General features: G+C 37.1%; 1 long non-coding RNA gene and 1 other non-coding gene across 2 annotated transcripts; one reads left to right on the top strand and one right to left on the bottom strand.

The window, feature by feature from the left end:
• Positions 1-4,877: 4,877 nt before the first annotated feature.
• LOC133529749 (uncharacterized) lies at positions 4,878-5,674 on the top strand. Its single transcript, XR_009801200.1, has 2 exons — positions 4,878-5,374; positions 5,491-5,674. It is a non-coding gene; the product is annotated as an uncharacterized LOC133529749 (long non-coding RNA).
• A 46-nt stretch (positions 5,675-5,720) lies between these two features.
• On the bottom strand, positions 5,721-5,793 carry Trnak-cuu (transfer RNA lysine (anticodon CUU)). The gene has a single exon. It is a non-coding gene; the product is annotated as a tRNA-Lys (tRNA).
• Between the last annotated feature and the right edge of the window lie 11,382 nt (positions 5,794-17,175).

Genomic DNA, 17,175 nt, shown 5'->3' on the forward strand with positions numbered 1-17,175 from the left:
AGATGCCTCAACCTCACTGTCCAAGGCCCTAGATCACGCGGCCGCGGTAGGCCTAAGATCTAAGAAGCGCTGGCTGGAGGTCGTGAGAGCGGACATGGATGAGAACAATCTCACATCTGAGGATGCCGAAGATCGGGCAAAGTGGAGAAGATTAAGTAGGAAAGCGGACCCTGGCGCTAGGCCGGGAAAACGCTAGGTTGAAGAAGAAGAAGAGAAGACATACATATAATCACGCCTATTTCCCGAAGGGGTAGGCAGAGATCTCGGATTTCCACTTGATACGATCCTGACATACCTTTGTTTTGTCTTTTTTGTTTAAATATATAGAATAATAAAGAGCACATCTCTTATGTTATTGTAAAGGTGATTTTAAAAGACTTTCTCTGTCTTAGTCACTTACACTTAGTGTAAGTACACTTCTTACATAAATAACACCTATTTATGCTTATCCGTTAACGTTTTTGAATGTTTTCTTTTCTTCGTGTACTATGTTGTGTTCCTAAATATATTTTTTTCAGTTTGCACAAAAAAAAATATGAAAACAGAAATAATACTAAATTAACTAAAATTATTTGTAAACTATTATATTCTACCACCGTAGTTATACATATTTGGTTGCGGGTTTGGCAAGCGGGGAAAATATACCTAATATTCAGACTGGAGAATTATAACAGGGGTGAAATGCAGTTCAAATATTACAGGAGGAGTGGTGACGACCACTATTGTTGTTATTTCAGTAGGTATTCAATTAAATCAGTGCCAAAAATTACACTTTTTGCAACTTACATAATAAAAAAAATCGTCTGACAGATTTCCTTTTTGTTTCATAACTTGGAACTTACAGAGGAAAACGAAGTGTAGTTAAACGATATATTACAACATAAAACTAAACTTTTCAAAACACACTGTTTAATTTTTGCAACGATTGTGTGCTAAGTGAAAATAAACAGCGAAAGCAGATTAGCGAGATTATCATAATCGTGATGTTACAGCGGTTCTGGACGCTTCGGAAATTTCATTATCCTCTTGGAACCGATTATAAAAAATACCAAGGATAGACGCGCCATTGTCAAAATTAGGTACAGTCAATCCTTTTGTAGTAGCTGGTCCCGAACGGCTAATCCCTTGTCTATTGTAAGTAAAACCGTACAACCTGCAAAAATGATTCTAATTAGCACCTGAGCGCAGGCTAGTCCAACGCTAAAAAACAGTGCAAGTGTGCTCTCCGATAATGCACCTTTGTTAATACGCATCTCGATGACACATTATATATAGACTGGTTCTATAGATAGCGTTCGACACGCAGGCACTCAGTAACCGTAGAGGGACTATACACGGCTGTGTATACGATAAAATTCAAAACGAACTAACGCAAAAATATTTTGCGAGGCTTCGCAAAATATTTTTGCGTTAGTTCGTTTTGAATTTTATCGCAATTCCTATAGAGTCTTAATTCAATAACCGGTTAAAGCGAACGAATTTTTTTTTACGCAGATAAGTAGTACGTGCGGTTTTACTTACAATAGACAAAGAATTAACAGTTCGGGGCCAACTACAAAATTAACGTACGACTATACACATCCCTAAATTATTACCGAGCGGCCAGCATATCGCCAAATCTACTCTATCAGACATAACAGTTCTAACAGTCATTAAAAAACTTAGTTTGAATTTGGAATTTATACTCCAGGAATAAGGTAGCAAATTGAGTAAGTTTTCAAACGGCTGTTACGGTGTGGCAGAAATGTTTTCGTGCTCGCGTGCGGTGAATATAATTATGTTAAAAACGGTATTTCAGCATTTATTTTGCTTTTCTGTGATGAACTGAAGTCAATAATGTCAAAATTATAGCAATGCAAAGTTAGAGAAAAGTTTTGAACATTACATACATTTAGTGAGGATGGTAAATAAAATAATTTCTCAGAGAGAGTTGTTTATCGCGTTTCACTGCATGCAAAGCGGTGAAATGCGATAAACAACTTGCAAGCATTGGTGAGGGAAGCAGAAACCGATCACAGCGCCCGCTACGGCTAAAAATGAAACCAATGGTGCTGGCATGAGCTGTCAGGTGTACGGTGGGTAGGTTACAGTGGAAACAATAACAACAAATTAAGTGGGAATTGCCATAACATTAAAATAGTGATTATTTCGTGGGTGATGGCAAGAAACTCCGTTTCCAAATTCATTTTCAAACAACAATGTTACCAGTATTACCATCGTCCAGAATTATTATGATATTTATGTAACTTCCCACAATAACATGCTTTTTTTGGTGTCGAAGTTTGAATGCAATTTTTTCAATATCGCCTTTTACGACTTTTTTTTTAAATATTTTCTAAACCTACACGCATGTTTTTTACATGGTTCGATAGCTTATGAAATGTAGATTATGGGGATACTAATAACTCAATACCGACAGTAAGGTCCCTTCACGCTGATAATGCCACATTTATTGTACAATACAAAAAAATACAAATAGCGGACTTAATGCCTTAAGGCATTCTCTACTAGTCAACCATTGGGCCAAACAGAAACTATGTATATGTATGTATGTACTATGTTATGTGACTAATTTAAAAATAAAACCAACATAACAGTAGTGTATATAATAAGTATCCTGTAATGCATTTTGAATTTTATAACATTTTTTTGTGTACACTTTATGCTTAACTTACTTGTGACTTAACATGTGAATTTTGTCATGTATAAGTGAATTATATAATTCTTTATGAGAATAAAGTTCTTTAAACCTTAACCTATATATTATTAAGTTATTCATACTCGTATAATTTAATTAGACAAACTTCTCTAACTAAAAAATAATCGCTGAACTTTCTAGCTTGTTATTCAACCGCTGCGAAGTTAATGATATGGATCCGTGCGAGTGCAGGAAGACAAATAACGTATGAATTCTCTGTTTGAATATAAAATGAGGTTATTCTTATAATTTAATAAAATAATGTTGAGAAAGGTTGCCTTGAATATTTCATTTGGTTGGATTATTAAAAAAAAACCACTAGTGTGGCTACCACCAGTTCGGCACTGACATAAACGCTATCGAGAACGTAACTTACTTTCTATGCATCTCGCTCGTACTCGCATATAAGTGCAAGCGAGATGTATATGCTTATGTCAGTTTTGACACTGTCAGTGACTCATGGTATAGATGGTATTATAGTAAATAATAAATATTATACGACAATTTTACACAGATCCACCTAGTCCTACAGTAAGCTCAGGTAAGGTTTATGTTTTTAGATACTAGACGACAATAATTATAAAAAATATGTGGCGTTCCACGGAAAAAGGTACCTTATGAAGGTTGGTGCTTACGCTCTTATAAACGGCGCACCAATATGAATGCGGTGTTACGAGACGCAAGCGCCCGTGGAACGTCACATATACGTACATATATTATGGTGCTACTTTACCGCACTGGTGCGAAAATTAGCATATCGTCGCTGCGCTTGTAAAATCCAACATGTGACTTTTTTTGAAAAATGGTTTTTGACGTATTTTGAAACTACTTTTAAAGGCGCATATTCCTCAATAATCCATTTTTCTCTATTTTAATTGGTTCACAAAAAATTAAAATTAGCTATGTAAAATATGCCTCATTTAGCCGCGCAAAATGCGCTAAACGTTCAAATATCACATAGCGGTTTTTACCAAAGGTGCGTATCACGGTTATATTGCGCCTTATGATGCCACAAAGCGGGTATTACATACAAGTGGGTAGACAATTTAAAAAAATATAACATGAAAATACGTCAAATTGTTATATGCATTTACTGCAAACAGATAATCGAAGTGAACTAGGAACGCTTTAAAAAATAAACAGTAATTTAACTCTGTTTAGTGCCAAGGATTTATTACATAAGTTAGTTTAGTTATTTTTGTACAATAGAGTCAGACCAAGGTAACTCTGCAGTGATTTTTATAGAACAGACGTGCAATTGTTATTTCAAACGTCAAACTTCCATGAACACTTGTACGTCAGTGCTATAAAAATCGCTGCAGAGTTATCTTGGTCTTCCTCTAACACTTTGTGTATCATACTAAGGCATAAGAGGCAAAGACATAAAAAGAATTAGCAATCTATGTTTGTATGTACTGTAAAAGAAATACGGTCTAGCTGAGGTGGGGAATGTAAACGCTCCAGGTAGATTTCTTATTTTATTAATCTTTTTTTATTCAAAAATCACAGCAATATCGTCTAACACCGATGCTTGCCATTTTCAGAATGAAATCGCCTGCAGATCTTTATTCCGTCAGCAGGGCGATAGTTCTGAATTCAAATAATCATTGCCAGTTATCTATCACGAGGTTGGAAACCTTCACAGTAAGCACATACATAGGTACCTCTGTTTTATTTCATAATTTGTGGTTCACCGATTTGCTTTTTCAGTTACAGTGATAGTGAGATATATTTCTATTTGATTCAGATACGAAACAAGGCCCAACCCCACTGGTGTGTTGTGTTGCGTTGCGTCACGTTGTTTTGTCGCCAGCGTAAACGCAACGCAACGCACCAGTGTGGCCCCTCTAATAATATTTAGTCCATTAATGGTTTTTATAAGTTTTTGTTACTTTTTGATTAAGGACACATATAAATTAGAAGAGAACATTTGTTAGTGCTGCACAGGTTCAAGTTCACCTTTTTAAAATGGAACGCACCAGAGAGCAGGGTTGCTTGTCTCATTGGCAAATAAGAAAGAAATTTATTATTCAACTGTCTTCTTTATTAGAGGAGACTGAAGCGGAAGCAAACTGCTATCAATACTCTTCGACCTGTTGTTTATTCTGATCTGGTTAATGAGGCTTTAGAATGGACGGATCTTGGTTCATCTACGTATTCTACGTGGTTGAATAACATAAACACTGTTATGTTGTCACTAAGCCTACTAAAGGTGACTGGTATCAATCTATATTAGTCCTTCTGTCGTTGCAATACAGTACAATGGTTCAAAGACGCATAAACTGGTTACCTATTTACAACAGCTAGCTATGTCTCCTGGTGGTCCAGTGGTATTCGGGCTTGACTAGCAAATCAGAGGCCCGAGGATCGATCCCCGGCATGAGTGAACTTTTTGTATGTTTTATTGGTGTGTTTTAAATATTGGAGCAATGTAAATGTTAGATTTAAAAAATAAAGTTTGCGGTCATGTCGAGAAAAAGTTGAAACGGAGACTTGAACTTGCAACGGTGAGTCAAGTAGACATCGATCTTCCACTGTTGTGATATAATATCGTAAAAACGAATTTATCGAAATAAGTAATTTGAAATAGACGTCTAGACATCCTGCCAGTGGAAGTGAATTTATATTTATAATATTTTGGTTATTTTGTGAGTGCCGTCTCAACTGTATCAAGGGGTAAGTTTTAGTATTAGGTATAGAATTGGATGTTAGTATTTTATAATTAGCCGTTGAAGTTACTTTCGATTATTATTCCTTGTAGGGAGGAATAACAAGTCTGTATTTTGTTTTAGCGTATCGACATGCCCTTTTGGTTCACGGCTATTAAAGTATTTATAACCGAATGACTGAGCTGGCCGTTACAAAGGCAGTGGTTTGGATGGGTACCACGTCGTACAACTGACGGAAACTCTCCTGGCGTCCAACACTTAGTTTAGTGCTTAGTTTTAGTTAGATCTAATAAACGTAGTTAATAAGCTTACTGAGTCTGATTTAACATCCTTGCCAACCCGTAACAAATTGGCGCCCAACGTGGGGCCCGAACCCACGACCCTGAGATTAAGAGTCTCATGCTCTACCGACTGAGCTAGCCGGGCCTCTGATTTGCTAGTCAAGCCCGAATACCACTGGACCACCAGGAGACATAGCTAGCTGTTGTAAATAGGTAACCAGTTTATGCGTCTTTGAACCATTGTACTGTATTGCAACGACAGAAGGACTAATATAGATTGATACCAGTCACCTTTAGTAGGCTTAGTGACAACATAACATAACTCTAATAAACGTAGTTAATAAGCTTACTGAGTCTGATTTAACATCCTTGCCAACCCGTAACAAATTAGCGCCCAACGTAAAATAACGGTTGGTTGGCAAGCGGTTGTCACAGTTCAAAGGTCGTTGAGGTGAATTTTGCAATTTTTGCAGCGTAATCCTTGCATGTAATGTTAATTTGCTTTTAATTAGTTGTTTTTAAATTTCTGTGGGTTATGATTAAGTCGTTCTGTTTGTGTTAAGATTAGTAGGTAATATAGTGTAGATAAAATAGGGTTAATATAAATAGACAGGTTATATATTACATTAGGAGTATTTGAGTAGCTATAATATTTTGTTTTTGTTTTTGAATACTGTTTTTTTTGTTAGGTGATAATTGAAATTTTTTATGTTAATCTTAGATTGTCTACTCAGGACCATTGTTTTTATTAAGCCTTGATAATTGTTTGTTTTTAAATGTGAATTGTTTTTACGTTTTTTTAAATCATTGGGTTTGTCTACAGGTAAATAGTGTTAAACATGGATCCTATTTTTTTATTGAAAGATGAATTAGAGTATGAGCTCGCGTGCCGGGGGATTGTTTTAAAGGCAGCGACAGTGCCGGTTATGAAAAGGCTGTTGACGGAACTGATGCGTTCAGAGCTAGACAAGGGTTCAGGGTTAGAAATTAAGGCACCGAAGTCAGACTCTGTTCAAGTTGACCTTGAAATATGCTCGGCAAAACTGCGGGTTCTGTCAAATTACGTTGCTGAGTTGACTGGCAAACCAGATAGGACTTTGTTTAAAAGGTTGATCTCCAGGCTGTATCATGTTCAAAACAGATTATTTTTAGTGAAACAGGCAACCGAAGATGAGGGTATTCGTAAGGAAGGCTTACTGCAGCAGTGTCAGGTTCTGGTAGATAAGCTGGAAGGGCAGGATGACATTGTCGAGGGCGAAAACCTGACTGTAGACGATAAGGAGATTTTACAGAACACTTTGGGGGAATTAGGGCATTTAGTTATTCAGAGATTGGAGGGTCAGCCTAGTGTTCCTAAGGATCCTATCGGTGGCGCTTCTACGAGTATGGTGGAGTGCGAACAGGGGGAAGTGTTGGGTAGCGGCGATAGGAGTGTTGTGTTCACAGACAGTAAGCGGGAGCAGGATAGGAATAGTAGGCCCAGGTTAGTGCGTTACTCGACCATTGCTGAGGATGATATGTTACCTAAACGGAAGTTAGTGCCGGTTCATCAGTGGGGTCTTAAATTCGCGGGAGGAAATAAAATGAGTGTGAACGCTTTCTTGGAACGAGTTAGTGAATTGAAAGAGGCTAGAAATGCAACTGATTTGGACCTATGGCGTTACGCGATTGATTTTTTTGAAGGGGATGCATTAGTCTGGTTCAGGGCCAATAAGGAGTACGCTGGTAGTTGGAATGAGTTGGTCATTCTCCTGAAACGTGCATTCCAGAGACCTTATTATCAGGAAGAGCTATTAGCGGAGATAAGGGCAAGGACGCAAGGCAGTAATGAGTCTGTGCTAATATATATTTCTGTTATGCAGAATATGTTCAACCGATTGCCTAACAGGGTTTCAGAGGGGGAAAAGGTATTAATTATTCAGAAGAATTTATCACCGTATTACCAGCGTGCCATCTGTAGGGATATATTTGATTCTGTTTCTGATATGATGAATGTGTTGAGAATTGTGGAACGAACAAAGATTAATTGTGAAAGTTTTCAGCAACCTAAACTGACTGTCAACGTTTTGGAGCCAGATCTAGCGTATAAGGGTGTAGCAAATACTGCAGAGGGGACTGATAAGTGTATAGGCGAGGTTGCGGAAGTTAACACGGCACACGACCAGGGATCGGTTCAGACTGTAAAACGATGCTGGAACTGTCGGGAAGGTGGCCATGTGTTCAGGCAGTGTTCAATGCCGAAACAGAGACTATTCTGCTACAGATGTGGGAAGTTTGGAACAACGACAAAGGAATGTGTTTGTCAGGGAAAAGAGCAAGGGAGAGGTTCGAGTCTTGCCAACTGAATTTCTCCCTAGGACGTGAAAGTTTAGAGTGGCAAACTTGGTTGAATATAATTAAGAAGTTCTTTGCTCATAATGATAGTGATTTATGCCCATTAGTAGTTAAAAAGATAAATGATAATAGGAAGTATGTGGTATTAAATATTTTAGGTTATGATTGTGTGGGGTTGCTCGATGGTGGAGCATGTCGCACAGTGGTCAATGCACGATTTGCAGAGACTCTTACGAGACTAGGGTTGAAGGCGGTTAAGAGGAATCCGATTGAGATGTCAGTAGCCGACGGGGTTGCACACCAGATTACGGAGATTTTTGATGTGCCCATAAACTTCGACGATCAATTTAAGGTAGTTCCGGTTATGGTCATGCCAGCTTTAAAGCAGAACTTCGTCTTGGGCCAAGATTTCTTTGATGAGTTCGGCATTGGATTGAAGTTTAGAGGTAAAGAGGAAGATAAGAAGGTGGAACTAGCTGCGATGAATACAACAAACGCGCTTGTAATAATTGATAAAGAAAATCTCTCTTCAAGTCAGCTGGCAAGTTTGGAAGGGTTAATAGAAGAAATTAAGAGCACAGTCGGAAATGGGTTAGGGAGAACGGACATCTTAAAGCATAGTATAGACACTGGTGAAAGCAAACCCATACATCAAAAGCAGTAAAATTTTTCGCCAATAGTAAAACAAGCCATTGAAAAGGAATTGGATGATATGCTAGCAAAAGACGTAGTAGAACCCTCTTACAGCTCTTGGTGCTCGCCGGTGCTGATCGTTAAAAAGCCTAACGGCGAAAATAGACTATGTTTGGATAGTAGACAGCTAAATAAGGTTACGAAACGAGATACGTACCCTCTGCCTCGAGTAGCCAACATACTGGATAGTCTACGTAATGCTAAGTTCTTAAGTACTATCGATTTAAAATCTGCCTTTTGGCAAATCCAGCTGGAGGAAGGCAGCAAAGAGAAAACTGCTTTTGCCGTTCCGGGCAGAGGGCTGTTCCATTTTAAGGTGATGCCGTTTGGGTTAGTGAACGCGTCTCAGACTCAGCAAAGACTTATGGACATTCTGTTTCATGCTGAGGAAGGCAAGGTCTGGGCCTATCTCGACGATATTGTTATATGTTCGGCGACCTTCGAAGAGCATTTACGCCTATTAAGGAAAGTTATGGTAGTTTTGAAGAAGGCTAACCTTACAATTAATGTGGATAAGTGTAAATTCGCTAGACCCAATCTAAGGTACCTTGGATATGTCGTAAAGGATGGTCTTAGAACAGATCCGGAAAAGGTGGAGGCAATATTGAACTTTGCTAGACCCAAAACGTTTACGGAATTGAAAAGGTTTATAGGGCTTGCAAGTTGGTACAGACGCTTTGTTAAGGACTTTGCAATGGTGGCGGCTCCACTACACAATTTAACCAAGGGAAAGAAGAAGAAGTTGGTTTGGACTGAGAAAGCTGAAACAGCCTGGCTAAGTCTGAAGACCTTGTTAACTTCGACACCAGTGATGACGTGTCCCGATTACACGAAGCCGTTTGTCATTCAGTGTGATGCTTCCGGTACGGGCATCGGAGCTGTGCTTTGTCAGAGAGTAGCCGAAGCTGACCAGCCGGTAGCTTATTTAAGTCGGAAACTTAATGATACAGAGGTAAAATATTCGGCTTCAGAAAGGGAACTGCTTAGTGTCGTCTTTGCAATAGAAAAGTTTAGACCTTATATTGATGGGATTCATTTTACGGTAGTGACGGATCATAGCGCGCTACTTTGGCTTCATAAGATGAAGGACCCGCATGGAAGGTTGGCTCGCTGGGCGATGAAACTTCAACAATTCGATTTCGACATCATTCATAGACCGGGAAAATGCCATATTGTCCCGGATGCTTTATCTCGAGGTGTGCCTAAGGCAGAGTGTGAGATGTATGTTATTGAGATCTTAGATAGCCACAAAGACACATGGTACAAAAATAAGGTTGCAAAGATAGCCAATGGTGTAAGCAATTCGGGATGGATAGTTAGCGATGGTCTACTCTTTAAAAAAGTCCCTATGAAAGAATTCCCTAGTGAAGAGGACGTATGGAAGCTTTTTGTACCGGAGCCATTGCGGGAGAAAGTGCTTCAAGAGTGCCATGATATTCCCACATCCGGTCATTTAGGCATAAGGAAAACATATTTCAGGGTAAAACAGAAATTTTTTTGGCACGACATGCTAAAAGATGTGAAACTGTATGTGAAAGCTTGTGAATGTTGTGCCAGTCGTAAAGTCTCCCAAGATTTACCTTTAGGACATATGGGGAAGCACAGAGAAGTAAAGTGGCCTTGGCAAGTAATAGCTATGGATTTTATGGGTCCCTTTCCAAAAAGTAAAAATTGTAACACCATGTTATTAGTGATAACCTGCCTATTTAGTAAATTCACAGTTTTATTTCCTTTACGTACGGGTAGGGCGGATAAAATGTGCGAAATCCTAGAAAAGCAATTCTTGTTATTCGGTGCGCCTAAAGTCATTGTTTGCGATAATGGAAAACAGTTCGAGTCACATCTATTTAAGGATTTAGCTTCTAAATACTGTGTGGAAATCAGATACACGCCGCACTACCATCCGCAGAGCAATCCGACCGAGAGGGTAAATCGCGTGGTAGGCACAATGATTTCTTCTTATATAACATCCAAAAAGCATAATGAGTGGGATAAAAACATAGATGAGTTAGGTCATGCAATTAGAACGGCATTCATGAAACTACGGGGCGCACTCCATCTTACTTGTTTTTTGGTAGGGAAACCACTGTCTCGAATTTGTTACCCTTGCCGTCGGCGCGTACAATAGTTATTCCAACTGATAGTGTTGCTATAGACACGGTACCCTATCTCGATAGTCTGGAAGCAAGGGGCGAGATATTTAGAGAGGTTCAGGATAAAATAAAAAATGCACACCTTAAAAGTAGTTATCGTTATAACCAGAAAACAAGGCTAGCGACCTTTGTGGTAGGTGATATAGTCTGGAGAAGAACCAAGTGTTTATCTAATGCAAGTAATAAGTTTATGGCTAAGTTAGCTCCAAAATTTGACAGGGCTGTTGTAGTGGAAAAACTTTCAAATATTGTATTTAGATTAAATAATGCCCATGGCAAGAATATTGGTGTATGGCATATCAAAGATCTGAAACCCTATTATGTAAAAATAAATAAATAAATGTGATTTATTTATTTTTATTGAGGGACGGGGCATGTTATGTTGTCACTAAGCCTACTAAAGGTGACTGGTATCAATCTATATTAGTCCTTCTGTCGTTGCAATACAGTACAATGGTTCAAAGACGCATAAACTGGTTACCTATTTACAACAGCTAGCTATGTCTCCTGGTGGTCCAGTGGTATTCGGGCTTGACTAGCAAATCAGAGGCCCGAGGATCGATCCCCGGCATGAGTGAACTTTTTGTATGTTTTATTGGTGTGTTTTAAATATTGGAGCAATGTAAATGTTAGATTTAAAAAATAAAGTTTGCGGTCATGTCGAGAAAAAGTTGAAACGGAGACTTGAACTTGCAACGGTGAGTCAAGTAGACATCGATCTTCCACTGTTGTGATATAATATCGTAAAAACGAATTTATCGAAATAAGTAATTTGAAATAGACGTCTAGACATCCTGCCAGTGGAAGTGAATTTATATTTATAATATTTTGGTTATTTTGTGAGTGCCGTCTCAACTGTATCAAGGGGTAAGTTTTAGTATTAGGTATAGAATTGGATGTTAGTATTTTATAATTAGCCGTTGAAGTTACTTTCGATTATTATTCCTTGTAGGGAGGAATAACAAGTCTGTATTTTGTTTTAGCGTATCGACATGCCCTTTTGGTTCACGGCTATTAAAGTATTTATAACCGAATGACTGAGCTGGCCGTTACAAAGGCAGTGGTTTGGATGGGTACCACGTCGTACAACTGACGGAAACTCTCCTGGCGTCCAACACTTAGTTTAGTGCTTAGTTTTAGTTAGATCTAATAAACGTAGTTAATAAGCTTACTGAGTCTGATTTAACATCCTTGCCAACCCGTAACAACACTACTAACGATAAACGTTACTCTGAGTGTTCAGTTTCAATTGTTTTGTTTGCCGGAATAGATGAACTACAAGAACCAATGACTCCTTAAGAAATTTCAAGCAGCCATGCTAAAGTCAAACATCATTACTTTCTGTTAAAGTCGAACAGTTGTTCTCATATATTTGAAGATAGGCAAAATTCCCACGTATTGATAATAGAGATAACTACAAAACTAAACGAAACACCTGAAGGAGTATATATAATGGAGGTTGATAGTGTGCACTTCACACGTCTTTATACCTACGCACCAGTCGATTATATTAATAGTAATCGAAAAGCTAGATCATCACAACTGTATAATATGGACGCAGGTCACTTCTTGATAAGATTAGCTCAAGACCGGGACAAGTGGCGTACTAGAAGAGAGGCCTATGCTCAGCAGTGGGCAATAAAGGGCTGACATGATGATGATGATAATGATGATGTATATTGTACTCGTAAGAAAATTATAGAGATAATACATTTTTGAAGGATAACGAAAACCTGCCTAGTAATTACAAGTCCATACGTCCTGGTAAAAGAACCGGTGGTCCGACGGTGAACGGCGTAAGGTCCCTGCTGTATAATAACAGATAAACTTATTATAAACTGCGACCCATTGATTAAGAGTGGCCTCTAATAACGCAAAGAAGAAAGGCAGAGTTCGACATAGAAATAAAACTAAATTAAATAGATTATAGTTATTGAAGTATTTTATGCATCGTGATTACAATGCATTTTATGACAATATTTCTACGTAGGTATATTAGGCATCTAATAAGGTAGATATATTAGGTACCTTAATATATCTATGTATATAAGTGCGTTTAGATATCAGACAAAGCACATTTTCTTAATTTATCAATGATAAATTTTGATGATATGGCTTTTGACACTGACAGATCATATCCATTACCAATCTAGATCAAATTCGTAACCTGTTAAAATCAGAATACGCCTTAAGATATAGTTAGAATAGGTAGTTTGGTTATTTGATAAACATTATGTTGGACAATGTTGACATGCTTTGACAAATTACCAGTTAAAAACACTTATTGCAATTTTTTAATTAGAAAAAAAAAACAATAATATCATAAAAATTGATGCCAATAAACAGTTCAATACACAACAATATGTTTTTTCATTCGTTTCTATGTGGTACAAATAAGCTTAGTGCTTCATCAAAGTGATATTGTGTAGAAAAATAACCCGACATGTGTCTTCGAAAGCACATATCGGTTTTTGCAACACAAAAAAAATCCGCTATGTGCCCAAAATATAAATAAAAAATTATAGCTCCTTAAATAAGAAGTTAAAATTTCCATACATCTCATTATATAATGCCCCATTGAAGACTTGAATTTTTGACATCCCCAGTTTTTGTGTTCTATATAAAGTTATAATATAAACATGTTTTTTGTGTCTCCTGTAAAGTTGGGTTTTATAACATAGCGGATTTTACAAGCGCAGCGACGATATTACGTTACTGTGTCGAATATTTAAAGGGCCATATGTACTGTAAAACGTTGTACGATACATGTGAGAATAGGAAATTCGCAACTCGTGTCGATTTAAAACACTCCCTTCGGTCGTGTTTTAATATATGGCCACTCGTTTCGAATTTCCTATTTTCGCACTTGTATCGTAATGTACTATTAAACACGTATTGCATGGTATTAATATCACAACACGCACACAATTCACAATTGCACGTATTAATATCAAAAACTTAAAAAATTGTGACAGTTTACATGTGCCTGAACTAGGATGCTCTGTGTTTCAGGCAAGATGTGCAGCAAATATTGTTTTAATTATTTTCACTTATATACATCATATTATAATTTGACAATTTAATACTTATAATACATTAATCGAATAATTGTCCTATTTATTCTCTATCCCTTAAATCATGGCCATGTGTATTTTAAGGAAATAAAAAAAATGTATTTTGTTTTTTTTTTTTTTTTTGTATCCTATTGATAGATAAAGTAGATATAGTTATATAATATAAAAACTTATAAAAGAAACCTCCATAACTCAGGAAAAATATTTGTGAAATTAACAAATAAAAGCCGTGGCGGCCGAGATGACGTCCGACTTTCAATCCGGAGGTCGCGGGTTCAAATCCTGGCTCGTACCAATGAGTTTTTCGGAACTTATGTATGAAATATCATTTGATATTTACCACTAGCTTTTCGGTGAAGGAAAACATCGTGAGGAAACCTGCATACGTCTACGAAAAAATTCAAAGGTGTATGTGATATCCCCAATCCGCATTGGGCTAGCGTGGGGACTATAGCCGAGGCCTGTGCCCAGCAGTGGGACGTATATAGGCTGAATTATTATTATTATTATAACACAAATAAATGCCTTTACCAGGATTTGAATCCGGGACCTCTTGCTTCGTAGGCAGGGTCACTACCGATTAAGCTAAACTGCTGACAATTACGTAATTCAACAGACCATTTGGTGAATGATCATGGACAGAAATAACAAATATCCATGTGAAAACAATTTAAAACTCATAAGTAAATGCTCTTACCGTGGTTTGAACCTAGCAGGAAGAAACTTAAAAATGGCTTAAGGCCCTGTAGGTTCGTAATGTAAGGCGCAGTTCGTGTCCTTCTCTCACTCTCACTGAGCCTAAGCGTGAGCGAGCAAGATGGATGTGCGTGCTCGGGACCGCGGATGTCATGTTTTTGATTTTTAATTTGTTGTTAGGTTTAACAAAAAAAGTCATCGCTAAATTCTCTCAAAAATTAAATTGCACATATTTAGAAGCAAATTTCACGTAATTAGCTTATGTGTATAAATTGTAACAATTTTTTTAACCGCGTTTTAAACCCTGTTTTCATTGTTTTTTTCTATCGAGCGTAATAGAAAGGCAAAAAAATAAGGCTTCGAATCAATGAAGTTTCTAGAGAAAATCCTCAAGATTGCTAATTTGATTTTTTGCAACCGTATTGCGATCTAAAAAAGCGAGACAAATTTTTAAAAACTCCTTTCTTTACGCTCGGCAGCTTAACAGTGTATAAATCTACGCCTTCTGGCGTTATTAAAATGAAACAATTCAATCGTAAAAATGATTAGGTACAGATTTAATTTCAATATACGTATGGAAAAATGGGATTTTCTACACAGCGTCTGAACGGCAAAGCATGAATTATCGAATATGCTCACGCTCGTCTTATTTCAGTGTTCATTGAGGCATAAAGCGGCCGATTCTGTTTTAAGAATTAAGGTTTTGATCTCATTTTGATATGACCTTAAGTCGTGTCATCAGGCATTTCACGCGCACCAGTAGTGCGAATGAGATACTTTATGAATCGACTCCTGATTGCATGACATGAGAACCATAGCCGCTTATGCTAATTGGGTGCAGGCGCCGCAAGCTGAGTCATGGTCGTAAAATTAAGATAAAATAAAATAAACCAAAATCAAATTGTTAAAATAGAATCAGCCTCAAATTGCTTATTTCAGTTCCAAACCCGTTCAAACACTGTGCCCATTAAAATAATAATATATTATGTTATATATAAAAAAGGCGCGTCTTCAACAGAATGGACAGTGACTAACGCCCTTTTGTAAATGGGCCGCGGGCACAGAACGCGTGTAGAGATCGATTTGTCTTGGGTAATTGGAATTCTTACACACGAAGCGTACTTAAATTGTTATATTTTAAGGACGTAAAAAAATAGGCGCTTTTGTTGTTTGAGGAAGTTTTCACTCGCGCGTTTTCAACCAATTATTCGTTTGTGAATCGCATCCCTGGCGTGGCATGCTCGTGGCGGTACCAATGGCATCCTCGCAGTAGTGTACGGTCACGTCTGAAAATATCGATACGGACAAAGTGCCAAAAATATGTATACATTACCCTAATATATGGACCATAAGGTCATGTATACATATTTTTGGCACTTCGATCGTGTCGATATTTTCAGACGTGACTGTACAGTAGGCGGGTTGCCCTTTTCAGAAGCACTAGACACAGCTTCATGCTAGAATGCATATCCAAGCAAGTATGTAGTATTTGAATTTTATGTTTTATATTTGTGTAATTTTTAAATTCAATAACTAGCTATAAGATTTTAAATAATATCACATAATATGAAAATAATATTGTATATTCAATGAAAAATTACAAAATATGGACCACGGTCTGCAATCAAATATCTTGTAGTTCAATTCCAATTTTGAAACTGATTTTACCTTCCCATTAGTTGTTTATATATGAGCTAAGAGCTTAGAGAGAGCTTCTTTGTATACCCGATTAATTACATTATTGCCAAACAAAAGCTCCCAATTCTCTTCGGAAATGAATTATCTTGATTAAACTATAAACAAAGCGTCAACCGCTGATAAATATTGGTCCCATCTCAAAGGAAACTTACGGCTCTTGGGAAGTAATAATTTAATCTGATTACTAATCTAGGCACCAGGGTAAGTTAGTGCTTCAAGATAATACTGGTAGTGGACATTTGTGGGAGAGAGATAGAAGATTACACGGGGCTGTCATGTAAAATGTGTAAACGAGGTATAACTAGGTAGGTACAACAAATAGATGAACCAGATTTGCCGAAGTGGTTTTTCTTCCAAAAAGTTGTGGTAAATTTAATACCTAAGTTTGTTTTTATTGGAGCTAAAGAACTCATACATATAATAAATAAAAGCAGCAATTCAATACTTAACACGTATGTATATGCTTATTTCGTTCAATAAATCATTTCACTTAACCATAATAAATTAAAACATCTTTAAATGTTTCCCTGATTAAAGTTAAATTCGACAGGTATTTATATAATATTCAGAAAGCAAAAATGTATAAAATCTTAACTGTCTCTGCAGTATTAATTTTAAGCGTATAATATTCACGATTCATACACGTTTGTGAATTTTAATGAAATCGTTAATTTTGAAAAGTCGAGCTTACTTTTAAAATAAATATTTTAAGCGTCCGAACTCAACAAGATTAAAGTGACTCGTGCAACACTGCCTACCCCATTAAAAATACTCCAAATAAATATTAGATATATTATTATGCTTACTTGAGTTCAAATTAATTTGGAGTTCAAAGTATCCCTAGCTACCTTTTGATTCGGGAGTGTATAAATCATAATT

This window comes from Cydia pomonella, chromosome 21, assembly GCF_033807575.1.
Source record: "Cydia pomonella isolate Wapato2018A chromosome 21, ilCydPomo1, whole genome shotgun sequence".
Classification (NCBI taxonomy): Eukaryota; Metazoa; Arthropoda; class Insecta; order Lepidoptera; family Tortricidae; genus Cydia; species Cydia pomonella.